Genomic DNA, 16,104 nt, shown 5'->3' with positions numbered 1-16,104 from the left:
ACACAGTATATCCTGTGGCATTGTCATGAAACCTTTTTTGAAGAGTCCTAGTTCTTTTCATCCTTATGAACTAATCCTTATACACTAATTTAGAGTTATTTCTTATATATATATATATATATATATATATATATGCACACACACACATATATATGTGTATATATATATACACGCGTATATATATCATCCTATTTGATGTGTGTGTGTATATATATACACACATGTGTATATATATGTATATACATACACATGTGTGTATACACACACACACACACACACACACACACATCAAATAGGATTTGGGAAGTGTAGTTTACTCTTTGGAACCTCAAGAGAAATTAACCAGAAATCTTACCATATCAAACAATCCTGGTAACTTTAATCAGCCCTACTGATAAGTAAGTGTCTAGTGATTATATGCCCCTTTCGCTTTTCCTGCTTTGGGGTTCCATCTCTCCTCTTGTGTCTTTCACAGGCTGTGAGTATAGCCAATATGAGCCTTTCTAAGGATGTTTTTTCCAGTTTATTTTTCACCACCTTGTTGAAGTAAGTGGCTAGGATCTTCTGTGAGATGTAGTTAAGATGAAGGGAAGCTGATCTTATATGATAATCTACTTGAACATTTCCATTTTATTCATCTTTTGCATTTGTATATTGTAAGATGGAAAGAATATCTGGTATTGAAACCCCAGCGAGTCCAAATTTCAGTCAATCACCTCAGCAAACTTCAGAATCTCCTGAAGATGCTCAACTTAGTTCGTTGGGTCCAGAATCTTTGATCGGGTATATTGGGCTGTATTTAAATGTATGCATTTTTTTTTCATTATGGTTCTAAGAAACAAAGGCAATTTGTACAATTGACTAGATTTCTTCTGATATGTAGTCAGAGTAAGGCTACAATATCTGTGGCATGTGAGGCTTCTCATCTCAGGTAGAACATTACACTGTCTGAGGGTACGTTCAGATCTGAGTCCACTTACAGATGTGATGGCAATTGGAATCGCTGAGGTGCAACATGAGGTCACTTGGTGTCCCCTTGCAAGGTAACGTGCCTAGGATCAGTCACTACATGGTTTTTAACCAAGTCAAAACTAGACCATCAGGCAAGTTTATCATATAATTATAGTCACAGTCATCCAAATTCATCCATAATTTCTCATTTCAATTCTCACAGTCCTACTTTATCCCATAAATTTCCTAATTTTAAGTAACTGGCCATGGCAAGAATGTGAATTAATTTTATATGGTATTTTAGCAGCCTACATTATCAGACTTTGAATCTGATATTTTATGAAAACAGCCCTATAATTATAAGAAATAAGATATTATTTTGGATGGTTGAAACTCTCCAGTTCTCTGTGATTTGAGCCACTAATTTAAAATCTCGCACTTGCATTTTCTTTCTTTAATCTTTCTCACAAAGGGAGGAGACAGCCCATGCACAATTTTCTCCATCAATATGTTGTATTGAAGCAGACATTTGACATTTGGTCTTTCAAAGAGTTATCTTGACTGATTCTATTCCAGATGACCACAGAATAAAATTTCAGTAACTATTTTGTCATCACATGCCGTGTTCTCATAGTGTTCCATTTTCCATTAGTAACCAGATAATAACTGCCTGGAGTGATCAGCCATTCAAATAGTCAAGTTGATTTCCTTCCTTAAGTGTCTGCCATCTTTTTTGACGCCAGTGCTGTGACATTCAAAACTGAGTTTGGAAAAGAGCAAATACTCTCAGTAGTTTAGGACAATGTTGTTAATATAAGAATATATACAATCCTTGAGGCTCTAGGAAACGGTACTTAATAAGCCACTCTTATAAGTAGTGAATTGGAGACAAAAAACACCTGCCATAATTACAATTCAACAAAAAGAAAATGGAATAGACGGCTTCTCTAGCTCTGCTCCCATACTTTCCTTTTGTCCATGAAGAAAGAAACTAGATACAGAACTACTGAGAATAGTCTTTGCTACCAAAGTTGCCAGGAGAAACTCATATACCTATAGTTTTGCTTCTTGGTAGGAAATTTTAAAGCAGCAAAAAATTATCTTTTGTTCTCCTTTTTAAATTTCATGAATGCATTTAATTACTAGGATCTTATTTACATTCAGAATGCTAACTGAAGAATATATGTGAAACAAAGTTTATATTTTCTGGTGTTTCTATTAAAAAGAAGCTTGGTAGATGGGAGAATGAAGAGTGGGTGTGCACCTTCTATATCCAACTTACTATGTTTCTGTATTGCCTATAACCTTCAGTGGCTCCCTACAGTCTTCAAGTCAATTTTTTTTTTAATTTTTTTTTTCAACGTTTTTTATTTATTTTTGGGACAGAGAGAGACAGAGCATGAACGGGGAGGGGCAGAGAGAGAGGGAGACACAGAATCGGAAACAGGCTCCAGGCTCCGAGCCATCAGCCCATAGCCTGATGCGGGGCTCGAACTCACGGACCGCGAGATCGTGACCTGGCTGAAGTCGGACGCTTAACCGACTGCGCCACCCAGGCGCCCCTCAAGTCAATTTTTAAAGTATTACTTGAGCGTAAATAATGTTCTAGGCACTGTGATAGTTGTAAAGAAACAGTAAGTTCATGAAGCCTGGCATCAATAAGTTAAAACAAAAATTAAATAATTTAGGCAACTGAAATGATGGGGGAAGAAAAGGCAGTGTACTATGGCAATGCAAGGGGAAAGGATTTAAAATGGTGTAGATAGTGAGAGAGTGAATTATAAGTTGAAAAACAAAGGAAGAAATTAGCCAAGCTAATAGTACATATCTGTATGTATATAGAAGGCTTGAAGGAAGATCCCAGGGAAAAGACAAAGGAGGGTTAATATATTTAAGTTAGGAGAGAATGTAATACATCATGGTGATAAAGAAAATAATGTCACAACAGTGAGAAAAACATAGCTTGAGATAAAGCTGAAGAGGTGGATATCATATATTCTAAAACATGATGAAGATATACTTTTTAACAGGAGAGCAGTAGCATTCTATCAAAAACACTAAGGATGGAACTGACATAATCACATGCTTGATTGTTCAAAATATAATTGACTGCATGATGCACAATAGAATGGAGGAGACAGGGAGGTGAAATAGATTTTCCAAGATGGTGAGTCAAGCAAGAATGGCTACAGCCTAAAGTGGACTGATAGGATGGGAGGGATGGAGGCCAGAATATTTGGAAGAGAGGGACAAGAGGATTAAGTTCTATATTAATCAGAGGAATGGAAATTACAGCATTGTTGATAATGGAGATTTTTTGAAACTACCAAAAAAAAATCTATGTCAGTGTGGAATTTAGCTAATTGTAATACACTCTTAATACGTAACTAAAAATTTCCACGGTCATGAAGACTGTTCTAAATGTGGTACAAAATCTTTATATTTCACAGTGAACAAAAAACAGCTTGTGTTATTATATGTATAAAGTGAGATTATCCTAATTTTTGGTAAGAGGTGTGTATATGGGTGTGTGTGTGTGTGTGTGTGTGTGTGTGTGTGTGTGTAAAGAGAGAGGATTCTCCTATAGGGAAGAATGTAAGAATAGATGTAAAATGTGATCCATAGATATATTTTGGAGTTTATATGACATAGGTATTATTTCCTTTTTTGAATATTTAAAAATTTACATGAAAATATAACTTAACATATATAAAATGCATTTTAAAAATCAATAAGAAAGAAGAAAAAGCTAGAAGCATACTTCCTGATTTTGGAACATACTTAAATATGTATTACAGTAATGAAACAATGTGGCATTGGCATTCAGAAAGTTATGTAAATCAGGAGGCAGCAAATGCCATTCACACAAAAATAATTATACTATGTCTTCGTTCACATAGATTTTTTTTCCAACACACTACTTTATCCAGTGTTTCTTTTTAACCTTGTTTTCTGTCTCTCTCTCTCTCCTTTTTTTGTCCTTCACAGGAACAAAAACTCTAGTAATCAAGGTTGTATCTCATACTAATTTATTTAGGTTACTTGAAGGCGCAGGCATTTATTTAGAAGTAACCAGTCTGGAAGTGCATCTAAATGACATGACACCATCCATTGTGTAGGATTTCTCCTCTCTGGCATTACCAAGAGTGTCAGTGCCATACCTACCTGGAGATTTCCAACTCTCCAGTTGGAACGTATGCCTTTTAAAATCAGTATATTATTTACACAATTAATTGGTTGCTTTTTAATTTTTTTTTAAATGTTCACTTTTAGAGAGAGAGAGAGGGAGGGAGAGAGAGAGAGAGAGAGAATGAATGAATGAATGAATGAGTGGAGGAGGAACAGAGTGAGGGAGACACAGAATCTGAAGCAGGCTCCAGGCTCAGAGCCCTAGGTGAGGCTTGAACCCATGAACTGTGAGATCATGACCTGAGCTGAAGTCAGATGCTTAACAGGGGCACCCAAGCATCGCTAAATAGTTGCTTTTATGCTCTAGGAGTTTAAGGATCTAGGCTCAGGGCTGGCTCTTAGCTCCAAAGAATTTTTTAATATCTGTATCTTTACTTTCACAAAAAGTCTTAGATTTTTTGATACAGCTGGTTACACATGATTTCATGTCATAAGCCCTGTCATGTATTTATGAATTTGTGATGCATCTAATATAGTTACACTCACTTGGGTGATATATTACACCCGTTTCTCACATGAGAAAACCAGGATTACAAATTGCATATGAGACTAAGTTTCTAGAGATTCTCATTTCAAATCCAACACTTTTTAATCATTTATCCTACCTTTTGGTAATATCCAGAAATCTGGATGACCTAGAGAACTGTAATTAAAAATGGCTTCTTAGTCAATCAGAGAATTTTCCTTTAATTTCTCTAGGTAATTGACTTAATTCTATAAACAGAAGTAGTTGAAGACTGTTGATTTATAGGATACAAATCATTAAACACTTCCTAAGGATGCGTAAGGTGCAAACAAAAATGGAATAAATCAGAAGAGGAACTTTTGAATCCTCCCATACTTCACACTTGGCTATTGTCTCTTTAAAACCCAAAAGTTGTGAACACACGAGATTTTTCTGTTGTTTCTATAATTTACTTTAGCATCGAAATGAATTAGTGAGATTACCATATACTTGCCCATATCCCTCTGGGCCATAACATACACAAGTTAGATAATGTGATATACTCAGTTTAAATTGGTAAATTTCTTACTGGTGCCATAAATCAAGAAAAGGCAAGAGACAAATTATCCTGGAGAAAGAGAACTTTCTGGTCTCCTTTCTTACCTGTAAAGCCACAGATATGCTAGACACTAGAACTTGGTGTATTTTAAGAAAATTATTAATAATACCCAGGCTTAAAAGATTTTGTTGGGTCAGGGGTGCCAGGGTGGCTCAGTCACTTGAGTGTCTGACTTTGGCTCTAGGTCATAATCTCATGGTTGGTGATTTTAAGCCCCACGTCAGGCTCCTTTGCTGACAGCATAGAACCTGGAGCCTGCTTCGGATTCTCTGTCTCCCTCGCTCTGTCCCTTTCCTACTCATACTCTGTCTGTCTCTCTCAAAAATAAATAAACATTAAAAAAATTTAAAAATCTGTTGTGTCAGAATTGTGTAGTGGAATAGAATAAAATTTTGGAGGATTTTATATTAGTTCTTTTACTTTGAATACAAATAAAAGACTGATTGTGACCACTTACGCTAAAGGCTCTAATGAAATGTGTGGAATAGTATAACAAATTAGGCTGTAAAATAATCATAATAAGAAATTTTGGCTCTGTTAGGAAGGAGAGTGGTGCCAATTAGCCAGAAATTCATCAAGAATTCTAAAGGAAAATGATCCATGTTGTAGTTTGCCTTAATCTGGGATTCTGAGAGATCACACTGATGTACTTACGCATTTTAGTACATACTTTTTACTATCAAGGATTTTAAAAATTAAAGGATTTGAAGAAAATTAGGCTAATAGGTTGTATTTTATAAGTAATAAATTTATATTATATAGTTTCAGTAGAAATTTAAAATTTTGGGGGGGTTAATTTCTAGAGGTCACAGACAATTTAATATACCACTGGATATTTGGAACATTAGTTGTTTAAGTAGCAGTATGTTAATCCTATCCTCACACAGGGCAAATGCTCTGATCCTGATTGGTTTCTTATACGAAAAATGATTTATCATGTTAAGTGTACTTTTAAAAAAGCATTAATAATAAGAAATGTCATTAGTCACCTTCTGGACTGATTTGGAGTGGCTTGATTAGAATATTTTTTTTTACTCCCTGATATTTTGAATCTTTACACGTGGATTTTTTTATCACTTCTGTGAGACATTTCCCCTCTAAAGAGGTCAAGCCTTGTGTAATTGCTACTCTAGCTTAGTGTACAACCACTATTATTTTTAAATCTCTACACAAATAATGGGTGGTCCCCAAACTCTGACCATTCTCCAAAATCTAAACTGCATCTGATAGAAATAATCTCTCTTCAAGTAAAATAAACTGTAAATGATTTATTCATCTTATTATTTGAAGAAGCATGTTGCAGGGATAGATGAATACAGTCTTACGAAAAAATCAGTTACTGACTGAGAAATCTCGCATTAGCTATTTATTCCTGAAAAACGAATCCCTGTCTAGGCTCTGAAGTTCTTATCCAGAGTTCCCCTCCGTGAACTGGGGTTCCATTGTAAATCCCAGCAATAGTGCCTTGGATGTCCCTGCCTTTGCTTGGGGAAGACAGAAATGCTTTTGTGTTTTATGTAAGGTACTAGTAACTACAAATGGATTAACTGCTGTTGGGGTCATTACTGAGGATGAGGAGATTATACACAATGGTTGGCCAGCTAAAATGTAACAGGAAGATTTCTGATGGGCTGCAGTTAAGCTTGGGTCTCTTGGAACTCTTTCTGCAGGCCTCTGGGAACTCCATTATCTATACATTGTATACAGTGTTTAGTAACACAATTGCACACAGAGACCCTTGCTGTAGGTCTCTGATTTAGTCAGTCTCTTGCGATGGTTCGCCTTTAAGTCATGCACCCTTTGTTTTTGCATACCTGAAATGTTAGGCGCCTTCTGTACACCTCAAGCCAACTGAGATTTGTGATTGGCCTGACGCTGCAATAAATGAGAATATGAGTGAGGGGAACGGGGTCTTGACCCCCATGCCTTCTCCTCCCTTTCTTAGCAAAATGTGGAGTAATCTCTCATCCATCAGCCCAGGGTTTGCTGCCATTCCTGGCAAACTACTTTGTTTTAAGTAAAGTTATCTATTTTTGTTTGTTGGTCTGTTTTGCTTTAGTATTTTGTTTTGTTCAGCCAGAGGATATTGCTACTAATTCCCAAGAGAAGATCAATAACAATAAGTGTTCCAGGCCAAATGGGACAGGAATTGAGATGTTGTAGTAATGCTAAATTCCTAGTCAGTTATATCCATTGAACACTTATTTGAAATCAAGGCACTATTTTTACTTTAGCACTTCAGGTATATAATCTTACTCTATACTCATAACTATACTGGGCTGTAACTTCTTTGATAAATAAGGGAGCTGTACCACAGAGATACAAAGTCAACTTCCAATGTCAGATATCTATAAACAATTTTAAGTCTGGTATTCCCAGTTCAGGGATTTCACTCTCAAAAATATAGTATTACATAGGAATGAGCTAGTCCCTAAATATCTGGCTTGACTGGTTGATAAAAATGAGAAGCTTGGGCTTTGGACTAGCCAAGCCACTGCTTTCTTTCTCAACACCTGGAGCCCCAAGCAGGCCGTCAAGTGTGTCGTGGTGGGGGATGGGTATATAAGTAAACTTGCCTACTGATCAGTCACACAACCAACACATCTCCTGGAGAATATATCTCTACTGTGTTTGTAACTGTTTTGCCAATGTGATGGGACATGGGAAACAGGAGAATCTTGATGGAATACAACTGGACAAGGAGATTAAGACACTTAATACCTTCTGTCTTGTCCACCAACGGACACATTCTTAGTTTGTTCTTCTCCTTTGAGTCTTAAATCATTTGACAATCTCTGCAACGTGGTATGCTGAAGTGCAACACTATTGACTCAACACCCTTCTCCTCCTAGAGGGAACTTTGATCATATTGATGATGAAGACCTAACTGAGAAACTGTAAGAGAAGGTCGTTCCCCTCACTGCCCACAAGACTTTGCCATGGCTGAGGGGTTCTGGGCTGCAGAGTGACTGAAGTACCTGGTTATCACACTTCAAGGCAGTTTTTGATGAAGCTTCTACAGCAGTTTCCTGGACACTCATCAAGAAGAGGGAGGGAGGGGTGCCTTGGTGTCTCAGTCCATTAAGCATCCGCTTCTTGGTTTCGGTTCAAGTTAACATCTCACGGTTCATAGGAATGAGCCCCATGTCAGGTTCTGCACTGACAGTGTAGGGCCTGCTTGGGATTCTCTTTCCCTCTCTCTCTGCCCCTCCCTACTTGCTCTCTCTGTCTTTCTCTCAAACTAAACAAATAAACATTGAAAAAAAAACAAAAACAGAAGAGAGAGGGAATATGTCGGCTTATAAATATCTAAGCCTCTCCTTCCTTACGCAGTCCCTCTTGGAACCTATGTACACTTTGCTCAAAACTGGTGGAGACTTCACATTCGATGTCAAAGTTTAGTTACAGACTAGCTCAAATAGTTTTATGGAAAAACTAATCAGAAATTACTGAATTTTGTTTGTTTAAAGTATGGGTTCGAGCCCTAAAATGACAAGCCTTCTTAAAGACTTGTTTTTCTGTTCTTGTAATTTTTTTTTTAATATTTGTTTGTTTTTGAGAGAGAAAGAGACAGAGTGCAAGCAGGGGAGGGGAAGAGAGAGAGGGAGACACAGAATCTGAAGCAGGCTCCAGGCTCTGAGCACAGATCCCGATACAGGGCTGGAATCCACAAACCATGAGATCATGACCTGAGCCGAGGTTGGAGGCTTGACCAACGGAGCCACCCAGGCGCCCCAAGACTTACTTTTCAGTAGTCCCTACCCTCGCTTTGCTTGAGTTACCAAATACCTCTGAACTGAGTTGTGTTGTGTGCTACACAAACTATGTACTAGACTCTTACAGACTTTTGTCTTTAAGGAGCCTGCAGCTTCTGATATTAGGAAATTCTGACACTAATGAAGTATGCTGTTCTTGGCTGTGGGTGTACTGGAGTGGAGTGGGTGAAGTATTTGACATGATCAAACGATGATGACAGTATTTGACAAAATACGAAGTGGAAATTAATGTACACTACACTGCACCCAGAATAAGCTGAATAAAAGTGTCACAGGTAAAATTTTTAAAAGGTTATTCTCTGTCAAATGGTTGGTATTATCAGTGTTATCTGAGGATGTTCCTTTTTCTTACACATGCCACCTTTCCCCTAATTGGGTATTTAATTTCCTCTGAATAATTGCTAACTTAGTAAGTATATTTCTTTTCTTCTCTTCAATGAGCATTAGGTCTCTGTCTTATAAAATTTTTCTGAATTGTAGTAGAACTTTTTTTTTTGTAGGTTAGCAAAAATGCATTCTTGTTTTCATATTACCTTATTCAAAATTAATACATTCTTGCCTTAGTTTTCTAGTAAGTAGGTGTAAAAATCATGTGTTGCAGGTTTGCAGTTTGTAAGATATTTTATTTTTAGACTATGAGTCTTAGTATCACTGTCTTGCCAGATGATTAACACTGAAACTGACCCTACTCTTTACCTCCCCTGCATGGACAGATGCTTCTATTGTTGCTTTGCCTAAAAATGGTACTCTGTGAGGTTTCGAAAACTCAGTGCCAGAAGGAACAATGTGCAGTACAATTTACACACTGGAAGAATACAGTGTTGGACCTTTGAACCACTTTTAAGAACAAGAGTTTTAAATTGATAGTTGCCAAATTATGGAGTGTTTTTACATATTGATCTGTTGCTAATCCAAGTAGCGTGTTTTGCGTGCATGATTTAATCCTTGAATCATAAAAGGATTTTATTAATCTCTGAACTCAAAACTGTATAAAAGGTTATACACTGTGACCAAGGTTGAACTCCTATAGTTTACTATAGAAACAAATGTTTACGTTTAGATATGTTTCTGGACATGTGCATATCCACAGGTTAGAGTACACACTTACATACCCTTTGTCTCCTGGGAAGACCAGTGAGCAACAACACTGTATCATCAGTGAGCACCTTTAAGGCCCAGGTCTTCGTTTGTAATCCGTGTCTCTAGTATAAAGAACTCAGGCTCCTTGGAAGTTGACTAGTTCCATGATTTGGAGGCGGGAAATACACAAGATGGGTCTGGAGCTGTCTCATGTTGCCAGAAATTAAGGACGTGCTCAAAAACAAGCAATAACAAATAGCCAGAAGAACAACCAAAACACATGGGTGAGGATATGTTAAAGGGACACCAGAGCTGACTAAACTTCTGATGGCCAAAGTTGGAACATTTTCAACAACAAAAAAAGAAAGAAAGAAAGAAAGAAAGACCCACTGAATTATAACTCAAAGTATAAACTAAATATCTCTGAGTCCATATTGATACAAAGTATTAATTAAATAAGTGGCTTGAGAAAAGAGGTGAATCCGCATGCTGGAAAATTCACAACATTTATATGGACCCACTGTCTTCAAGGAAGGAGAGCATAACTTCCCACTCCTTAAATATGAGCTGCACATAGTGACTTATTAGCAAAATGACAGTATTGAAAGCAGAAGGAAGAACAACCTTGCCTTTCTGCACTACCCAGGAAGGTGTCTATATAGCCTTGTTCTGTGTTGCTATAGTAACTTTAAGGGAAACTTTGACAATGCCTTGATGTCCCGCAAATGAAGGAGGAGGATATCCTCAAATTTCTTGGAGTAGAAACCCACTTAGGTCTCACCAACCTCGACTCCCAGATGAACAGTACCTCTACAAAAGGAAAAGTGATGGTATCTACATCATAAACCTGAAGAGAATCTGGGAGAAGCTTTTGCTGGCAGCTCGTACCATTGTTGCTATTGAAAATCCTGCTGATGTCAGTGTCCTATCATCTAGGAGTACTGACCAGTGAGCTGTGCTGAAGTTTGTTACTGCTACCGGAGCCACTCCTGTTGCTGGCTGTTTCACTCCCAAAATCTTCACCAACCAGAAGCCAGGCAGTCTTCCAGAAGCCAAGACTTCTGGTGGTTACTGATCCCGGGGCTGACCACCACCAGCCTCTCAGAGTGCCTACCATCACTCTGTGTGGCACAGACTCTCCTCTGTGCGATGTGAACTTTGCCATCCCTTGCAGTGACTCAGTGGGTCTGATGGGGTGGTTGCTGGCTTGGGAAGTTCTGCGTATGTGTGGCACCATTTCCTGTGAAGACCCATGAGAGGTGATGACTGATCTTGCAGATTTTGAAGAGATCGAAACTGAAAGGCAAGCTGCTCCTGAAAAAGCTACGACCTGACGAGGAATTTCAGGGTCAGGGGACTTCTCCAGCTCCTGGGTTCGCTGCTACACAACCTGAAGTCACAGACTGGTCTGAAGGTGTGCAGGTATGGATATTAAGCGGTTCCCTATTAAAGACTAGAGTGTTCAGCCTGCCACTGAGGACTGGTCTGCGTCTCCCACTGCTCAGGCCCCTGAACGGGCACAAACCACCACTGAGTGGTCTTAGCTGCTTTTCCACAAGGGCAAACAAAATGGAAATAAGGTTGATGGAAGACAAACCACTTCTAAAAAAAAAAAAAGAAGAGCAACCTTAACAACCTTCATAGTGGCAAAAACTGGTAAACACTATTATCTCAACCACGTGATCAAGATCCACACGAACAGTGATAAATTGTGTACACGGGACATCCTTGGTATGGTATTAGGTGATAAAAATGTCATGGTAGCTCGTCTGTCTTTATCCAGAAAACCCATAACTGTAAGTCTAATCATGAAATAATAATCAGTAAATTTCATTAGAGGGGCAATCTACAAAAATAACGTACCAGTATTCCTCACAACTTTTAAGGTCACCAAAAACAAGGAAAATCTGAAAAACACTCTGTCAAGAAAAAGCTAAAGAGATGTAACAACGGAAAGAAATATGGTATCCTAGATGGGATCTAGGATAACTAAAAAAATGACATCAGGAAAAAACTAAGGAAAACTGAAAACTTAGGAGATAAAAATAAAAATGGATAGAACCTCTCCAGTTGAGACTTCATTTTGGGGCAGCAACTTCTGTGTGTATCAATGAGAATATCATATAGTATGGATTCAGCTGAGGAGGAAAACGGCCTTATATTCAGCATTGTACCAGCATATTCATTCACTTAAAAAATAACTGTTATATACCATTATATTTTCTTGGATTTTGAAGGAAAAATTGCTGGTGGCGTGTATTATAATTAAGAGTAGTTCCTTAGACAGGAAGAATGTAAGCTACGTTTCTTTGCCTGCCACAAATTGCAAGAACATCCCCAGATTAAAAACAAAACATAAGAAAAAACACAATTCATTGGTAAATATGTTTTTAAAGATTGGTAAATAGAATCATTTAAAGAAGACACCCATTTCTAACCTAATGCCCAATTAGTAACTCTTAAAAAAGAAACAAGTGACAATCCCTTAGAATACTGGAGATCAGAAAGCTTAATTCCACATCCCTTATCCTTGAAGTGTTCATACTAATCAGTACAAACATCATCATTTTGTTAATTGTGCTTATTTTTTTTGCTGTAAGTTACATGTTTGTTATATAAAATGTATGACATCATGTGCTCACAAATAATACTATGCCTTAGTGAAATACTATGCCTTAGGCAATTTATAAAAACACTCAAATTTGTGTGTATGTTAATTTAGCTTTAATATAAGTTTATATCACCAAAATGTATGCAAAATAAAACTAAATAAGAGTTAGTATTGACAATGAAGATATGAATAGAAAAAGTTGGTTTGTTAGACCAATACAGTGATTTATTTTATAGTTATATATTTACACATTATAATAATTTATTGATTTGTGATAAAGTATTTTTTGTGTTTGAATCATTTTTCATTGATAATGTCAACTCTTTATATATGAACTAGTAGATTCCATTTGTTATTTAGCAACTCTAATAATGCTGTACAGTCAGCAGTTATATCAATTTGTCAGGATGAGTTTCTATAAGTTGTATATTACCATATATAAGATACTCCCTAAATTTAAGTGAACAAATAAAAATAAATTCTTACTATTCATCTCTCATCTCATATAGTTACAAAAAATGTTGTCTTTTCTTGTAATGAGAACTTTTAGGATTTACTCTCTTAGCCCTTTCAAATATATCATACAATGATGTTAACTATAGTCATGGTGCACATTACATAAGGTAACTAAAAATGTGGTTATTGACTAAGTGCAAGTTAACTAAACTTTGTGTGGTAATCATTTTATATATGTATATTTATATATGTATACATATGTTAGGTTATTATGTATTATATCTTAAACTTACATAGTACTACATATCAATTATATTTCTATAAAACTGAAAAAGTGGCCATTTTGAATAATTCAAGTAAGATAATTCAAGTAAAAGATTTATGAACATGTTTTATTTACTTTGGGGTAAATACCTAGGCATGGAATTGTTGCATTGTATTACTTTAACTTTTAAACATTAAGAAACTGCCAAATATTCTCTAAAGTAGCTGTTTTATTTCTAATACTTGGTTTTATCAGTTTAAAAACATTTTTTTTTTTAACAATTCCATTGTATGTTTCATATAGTTGTCCTGTTTTCTAGTTGTTTAAGTGAGCAAGGGAGAAGGGACAGTAATCCTAGTTCTTGTTGCTCAATTATAGACAAAAAACAGAGGTCTCAACTTGTTAAATAATATTAGTGCTTTCAATCAGGAAGTAACTACATTATTTAATATAGTAGCACTAGCATTATTTAATATAATTTTTTAAAAAAATAGCAATCTGAGAACAAGAAATATTACTATAATCAAAGGCCATAACAAGATTGCTGAAATTGTGTGTGTGTGTGTGTGTGTGTGTGTGTGTGTGTCTGTGTAGGCTTTGAACAATAAGATCAATATTACTAAAATCAGAACTATTTGGGGAAAAAAAAGGAACAATAAAATAAGGAGGCAAATAAACTGGGAAATCTGTTACCAGAATAAGTGTAGCAGCAGGAGGACAAGGATCCCATGAGTAGCATTAACAATTAAATGAAGAATGAAATTTTATTGGAGTTTAAGAGAGAAGTGGGGTGTAAGACTGGCAAGATTATTACATCATTAAGACCCAAACAGTCTTTACACAAAAGATCCATATTTACTTGGATTTTTTTCCCCAATAATAGCATTTCTCGCTGCTTGGTAGACTGACAAATGGACACTTTAAAGGCAATTCCTATGAAATTTTTGGTTAAAGACCTCTCTTCTAAAAACAGTAAACATAAATCTTTATTAACTATAAAATGTAAAACTGCTGTTTTCTCTTATCTAACATACTGTAACAGCTATTACTAATAATATATTCTAAGCACCATTTCTTATTTATCACATGTATTTTTTCATGTTAGTTTAAATAACTTGCCTGAAGTCTCAGAGCTAGTAAGCATCCTTTCCAAAATAGGGCCTTGAAGCTGCCTGAGCCTATTACTGGCATTCATCCTCTATGCTAGTTGTGAGCAGTTAAGATAATAAATATCAAATCAGCATAACCTATTTTCATCATTCAAAGATGCCACCCAGGCCAATCTATAGCTTAAGGGCTAGGAATGGAAAAATATGCTCACAGAGAGTGCCCTGATTAGATTCCCCCCCAAATCCTGGGGCACCTGGGTGGCTCAGTCATTTGAGCCCTGGACTTTTGATCTCAGGTCATGATCTTCTGGTCTTGAGATGGCGCCCGATGTTGGGCTCCACACTGGGCATGAAGCCTGCTTGGGGATCTCTCTACCCCCTCCCTTCCCTCCTTGCATGCATGACTACTCTCAAATAATAAACAAACAAACAAACAAACTGCCCCAGATCTAATGTTTGTGAAAATGTAGTCACAAATATCTTTGAAAATTACTGTAGGATTAAAAAATTATCTCTGAAATCTAATTTTGTAGGAACAGTAATTAAATTACTTTTATTGTTTCTTTGATATCTAGCCCTACCCTAATATTACACACACATGCACATGCACACACACACACCCCCCACACACACAAATATTGGTTTCTCTATTAATAAAATAAATCTAGGATAATAAGAATTCTCATTCCTTTCTCTTATAAATAAATATTTTTTTCTGATGTTAACATCATGTAATTGAAGAATTTCTCAAATCAGAAAACTTAAATCTTAATTCAACCAAAATTGAATTTGAATGTTATAGCATTTTTATAGTGTTGAACCCTACCAAACTAATCATATGAAATAGCTGTTCTTTGCTTAAGGCTTCCATGGATAGGTGTTTTGATTATCTGTATTTCCTTAACTAAATTGAAAACTTGTCTAATGATAAGTAGGAAAGTATCTTGAGCCAGCCAAGATAAGTTTGGTTTTTTTTTTAAATTAAACCATAAATAGAATCCAAGCCATAATATACAGCCTGTTTTTATGGAATGCAATTCCAATTACCTCAAATCCCCATTTAATATAACTTTATGTCTGATTCTGTCTTAAACACATTAAAAATGGCATATTTGTATGTCTTTGAAGTGTAGCCTGATATAAAAATACTGATTTTTTTCTATATTCATTCTTATTTTTCCTTGTAGTTACTTTCTCATTGAAAAGCTTTATCTCCTATTAATTTATTCCCATTGATAACAAGAAATAATCTGTGTCTCCTATAATTTTACTACAGAGTTCCTTATTTTCCTGTGATTCACTGGCCTGGGTAAATGAAAAACATCTGTACATTTGAGGTTGGACCACTAAGTTATAGCTGCACGCCACTCAACAACATTAGTCTAGTATTAAAGAATTATTTAAATTCAAAATTCCTGGGAGAAATAGTTTTACTTTGTTTTTAAGATACAATGTTCCCATGTATCTTTTAAAAATGCCTAGCCAATTATATTGCCCATACTTAAGTGAAAAGGACCCATACCAAATCGTGGACTTGCCTAAATTGAAGCTGGTAGGGCATGAGCTCTTAGAAGCATTTTGCTTTTTGATTGATTGAACATTA

General features: G+C 36.1%; 1 pseudogene; it reads left to right on the top strand.

Moving 5' to 3' along the window:
* Nucleotides 1–10,764: 10,764 nt before the first annotated feature.
* LOC132680288 (small ribosomal subunit protein uS2 pseudogene) lies at nucleotides 10,765–11,604 on the top strand (annotated as a pseudogene).
* Nucleotides 11,605–16,104: the final 4,500 nt, after the last annotated feature.

This window comes from Panthera onca, chromosome A1 (assembly GCF_046562875.1).
Source record: "Panthera onca isolate mPanOnc1 chromosome A1, mPanOnc1 haplotype 2, whole genome shotgun sequence".
In the NCBI taxonomy this organism is placed as follows: domain Eukaryota; kingdom Metazoa; phylum Chordata; class Mammalia; order Carnivora; family Felidae; genus Panthera; species Panthera onca.
This window is presented reverse-complemented; position numbering and strand designations above follow the sequence as displayed.